This window comes from Carcharhinus amblyrhynchos, unplaced genomic scaffold (assembly GCF_965287045.1).
Source record: "Carcharhinus amblyrhynchos unplaced genomic scaffold, sCarAmb.v2.hapA scaffold_886, whole genome shotgun sequence".
Classification (NCBI taxonomy): Eukaryota; Metazoa; Chordata; class Chondrichthyes; order Carcharhiniformes; family Carcharhinidae; genus Carcharhinus; species Carcharhinus amblyrhynchos.
The window spans coordinates 20,001-25,000 of NW_027650626.1; the positions used below are offsets into that span (position 1 = coordinate 20,001).

The 5,000-nt window shown below is 50.9% G+C and overlaps 1 pseudogene across 1 annotated transcript in view; it reads left to right on the plus strand.

The window, feature by feature from the left end:
• LOC145340265 (tyrosine-protein phosphatase non-receptor type 6-like) overlaps positions 1-4,947 on the plus strand; it is a 23,861-nt pseudogene extending 18,914 nt beyond the window's left edge. The window contains exon 8 of the transcript XR_013886225.1: positions 4,819-4,947. The product of XR_013886225.1 is annotated as a tyrosine-protein phosphatase non-receptor type 6-like (transcript). The remainder of the gene's footprint in view (positions 1-4,818) is intronic.
• The last annotated feature ends 53 nt before the right edge of the window (positions 4,948-5,000 follow it).

The following is a 5,000-nucleotide window of genomic DNA, read 5'->3' on the forward strand; positions in this document are numbered from 1 at the left end:
GAAGAATGGTAGGAAGGATTATTACTTACGTGGAGAAAAACTGCAGCAGGCGACGGTGCAGAGGGACCTCGGGGTCCTGTGCATGAGTCGCAAAAACCCAGCTTGCAGGTGCAGCAGGTGGTCAGGAAGGCGAATGGGATGCTGGCCTTCATAGCGAGGGGATTGAATATAAAAGTAGGGAGGTCTTGCTGCGGCTGTATAGGGCATTGGTGAGGCCGCAGCTGGAGCACTGTGTGCAGTTTTGGTCGCCGCACTTACGCAAGGATATTTTGGCCTTGGAGGGAGTGCAGAGGAGGTTTACTAGGCTGATACCGGAGTTGAGGGGGTTGAGCTATGAGGAGAGGCTGAATAAACTAGGCTTGTACTCGTTAGAGTTTAGAAGAATGAGGGGAGATCTCATTGAGACGTATAAGATGATGAATGGGATGGATAGGATAGAGGTGGAGAGACTCTTCCCGCTCAGAAAGGACAGTAGGACTAGGGGCACAGCCTCAAGATAAAGGGGGGGCAAGTTTAGAACGGAGTTGAGGAGGAACTTCTTCACTCAAAGGGTGGTGAATCTCTGGAATTCTCTGCCCGTTGAAGTGGTGGAGGCTGCCTCGCTAAATATTTTTAAGACGGCGGGTTGATGGGTTTTTGATAAGAGAGGGGATTAAGGGTTATGGGGAGAGGGCGGGAAAGTGGAACTGAGCCACGACAGATCAGCCATGATCTTATTGAATGGCGGGGCAGGCTCGAAGGGCTAGACGGCCTACTCCTGCTCCTATTTCTTATGTTCTTATGTTCTTATGTTCACACCTGGAGTATTGTGGACAGTTTTGGTCTCCGTATCTGGGGAAGGATGTTCCTTGTTATAGAGGGAGCAGAGTGAAGGTTTCCCAGCTGATTCCTGGGACGAGGTCTGTCATATGAGGAGAGACTCAGTGGGTTAGGATTATATTCACTGGGGTTTAGAAGAGGGAGAGGGGGATCTGATAGAAACTGATAAAATTCTAACAGGGTTAGACAGGGGAGATTCAGAAAGAATGTTCCCCATGGTGGGGGGAGCCCAGAACCAGGGGGGTCATAGTTTGAGGGTAAGGGGTAAACCTTTTAGGACTGAGATGAGAGGAAATTTCTTCACCCAGAGGGTGGGGAATGTGTGGAATTCACTCCCACAGAAAGTAGTGGTGTAGGGGTGGCACAGCGGGTTAGCGCTGCTGTCTCACAGCGCCAGGGACCCGGGTTCGATTCCTGGCTTGGGTCACTGTCTGTGCGGAGTCTGCACATTCTCTCCTCGCTCACCCCGTATAAATTGGCCATGCTAAATTGCCCCTTAGTGTCCACAGATGTGCAGGTTAGGGTGGATTGGCCATGCTAAATTGTCCCTTAGTGTCCAAAGATGTGTAGGTTAGGTGGATTGGCCGTGCTAATTGCCCCTTAGTGTCCACAGATGTGCAGGTTAGGTGGATTGGCCATGCTAAATTGTCCCTTAGTGTCCAAGATGTGTAGGTTAGGGGATTGGCCATGCTAAATTGCCCCTTAGTGTCCAAAGATGTGTAGGTTAGGTGGATTGGCCATGCTAAATTGCCCCTTAGTCTCCAAAGATGTGCAGGTTGGGTGGATTGGCCATGCTAAATTGTCCCTTAGTATCCAAAGATGTGCAGGTTAGGGTGGATTGGCCATGCTAAATTATCCTTTAGTGTCCAAAGATGTGGTTAGGGTGGATTGGCCATGCTAAATTGTCCCTTAGTGACCAAAGATGAGCAGGTTGGGTGGATTGGCCATGCTAAATTGTCCCTTAGTGTCCAAAGATCTGTAGGTTAGGTGGATTGGCCATGCTAAATTGTCCCTTAGTGTCCAAAGATGTGTAGGTTAGGTGGGATTGGCCATGCTAAATTGTCCCTTAGTGTCCAAAGATGTGTAGGTTAGGGTGGATTGGCCATGCTAAATTGCCCCTTAGTGTCAGGGGATTAACACTGTAAATGTGTGGGGTTAGAGGGATAAGGCCTGGGTGGATTGCAGACTTGATGGCCAAATGGCCTCCTTCTGCACTGTGCGATTTGTATGTTAAGCTGAAGTTTCGCTACACTCTAGCGTGGGGGGGGTCTTGATGATGTCGGCTGCTTTTCCCCGAGGCAGCGGGAAGTGTAGAGGGAGTCACTGGATGGGAGGCTGGTTTGTGTGATGGATTGGGGGCTACGTTCACCACCTTCACATTTTCTCTCTTATTAAGACGGGATTAGTGCCACTTCAGAGGTAGTTTTTGCGTGATGGGGCTGGGCTACGTTCGCGACTCTTGGTAGTTTCTTGCGGCCTTGGTCGACTGTGAGAGGCGGCTAACGTAAAACTGCGATAAGGAGAAGTTGCAGCGAGACGTAGATAGGCGGAGAAGTGGCAGACGGACTTCAAGGTAGATAAATGTGTAGTGGTCCATTTTGGCAGGTCCAATGGGATGAAGGAGTACAATATCAAGGGTAGGAGTCTTAGCAGTGTAGAGGATTGAGGTTATAGATGGGCCTGGTAGGTATGGGATACAATCGGCGCAACTCATCCCCTCTGCCTTCCCTCACTCCCTCTATGTCTATTCCTCGCATATTTCATCGAACCTCTACGGTGGAGACAGAGGCCATTATAGTCAGGAAGGCGTACGGCACGCTTGCCTTCATCGGCCGGGGCACTGAGTTTACAAATTGGCAAGTCACGTTGCAGCTTTATAGAACCTTAGTGAGGCCGCTCTTGGAATATAGAGTTCAATTCTGGGTCACCCACACTACCGGGAGGATGTGGAGGCTTTGGAGAGGGTTCCAGAAAAAGATTTACCAGGATGTTGCCCCTGGTATGGAGGGGAATTAGCCCTGGAGGAGAGGTTGGAGAAGCTTGGCTTGTTCTCGCTGGAGGTTGAGGGGAGGTTGGCGTTGGACTGGGGGTAAACACAGTGAGAGGTCTCCGGGTTAAAGTCCAACAGGTTTATTCGGTAGCAAAAGCCACGAGCTTTCGGAGCGCTATCCCTTCGTCAGGTAGCTGGCCACAAACAGGGTATATAAAGACACAAACTCAATTTACAAAATAATGGTTGGGATGCGAGACTTTACAGGCAATCAAGTCTCAAAGGTACAGACAATGTGAGTGGAGAGAGGGTTAAGTACAGGTTAAAGAGATTGTCTCCAGACAGGACAGTGAGTGAGATTTTACAAGCCCGGGGGGGGTTACAGATAGTGCAAGATGAACCCAAGGTCTCGGGTGAGGCCGTCCCCATGTGGCTCTCAGTCTCTGCTCAGCGACTCTGTCCCATGTTGTGAAGGCCGCCTCGGAGAATGTTTACCCCCAAGATCAGAGACCGAATGCCCGTGAAGTGTTGGCCAACAGGAAGGGAACAGTCTTGCCTGGTGATTGTCGAGCGATGTTCATTCACCGTAGCGTCTGCACGGTCTCCCCAACGTACCGTGGGCTCAGGACATCCTTTCCTGCAGCGTATCAGGTAGACAATGTTGGCCGAGAGAGACAGAGAGAGAGGGGGAATGAATGGGAAGAACAGTTGGAGACCACTCAGCCCCTCTCTCTCTCTCTCGAGCCTGTTACACAGGAACATTCAATTTTTATTTAAGCTCTTAAGTGCAGCGGGGGGGTAAAACCCTACCTTTTTATTTTAACAGCTTCCCAACAATTAGCACAGTTACATTTTTAAAAGATTCTTATGAACAGGAACTCCAAGGCATGGGTCTCCCCCTCAACCTGCAGTGAGAAAAAACCAAGTTTCTCCAACCTCTCCTCGTAGCTAATGTCCCCTCCGTACCAGGGGCAACATCCTGGTAAATCTTTTCTGTAACCCTCTCCAAAGCCTCCACATCCTTCTGGTAGTGTGGGTGACCCAGAATTGAACTCTATATTCCAAGTGCGGCCTCACTAAGGTTCTATAAAGCTGCAACGTGACTTGCCAATTTTTAAACTCAGTGCCCCCGGCCGATGAAGGCGAGCATTGCCGTATGCCTTCCTGTCTACCTTCTCCACCTGCGTTGCCACTTTCAGTGACCCTGTGTACCTGTACGCCCAGATCCCTCTGCCTGTCGATACTCTGTGTACCTGTACGCCCAGATCCCTCTGCCTGTCAATACTCTGTGTACCTGTACGCCCAGATCCTTCTGCCTGTCAATACTCTGTGTACCTGTACGCCCAGATCCCTCTGCCTGTCAATACTCTGTGTACCTGTACGCCCAGATCCCTCTGCCTGTCAATACTCTGTGTACCTGTACGCCCAGATCCCTCTGCCTGTCAATACTCTGCGTACCTGTACGCCCGGATCCCTCTGCCTGTCAATACTCTGCGTACCTGTACGCCCAGATCCCTCTGCCTGTCAATACTCTGTGTACCTGTACGCCCAGATCCCCCTGCCTGTCAATACTCTGTGTACCTGTACACCCAGATCCCTCTGCCTATCCATACTCTGTGTACCTGTACGCCCAGATCCCTCTGCCTGTCAATACTCTGTGTACCTGTACGCCCAGATCCCCCTGCCTGTCAATACTCTGTGTACCTGTACACCCAGATCCCTCTGCCTATCCATACTCTGTGTACCTGTACGCCCAGATCCCTTTGCCTATCAATACTCTGTGTACCTGTACGCCCAGATCCCTCTGCCTATCAATACTCTGTATCTGTACACCCAGATCCCTCTGCCTATCGATACTCTGAAGGCTTCTGCCATTGACTGTATCATTTTTGACCTGGCAACGGAGGGCAAGTTCCGTGACGAACGCGCCAGGACGCCCAGATCCCTCTGCGCCCTCCCTCACACTCACTCTCTCTCTTTCTCTCTGTCTCTCTCTCTCTCTCTCTCAGCCAAACCGAGGATCCCACTCTGTACGAGAACATCAGCAAAGCCAAAAGGACGAAGGGGTGCGGAAGCAGAAATCGGAAGAGAAGGGAAAGAGCGGGAAGTTAAAGGCGGGCTCAGTTAAGAAGAAGTGAAGGAACCGGGTGACGGAGGTGGGGGCTGGGAGGGGGTGGCTCCCACTCCGCGC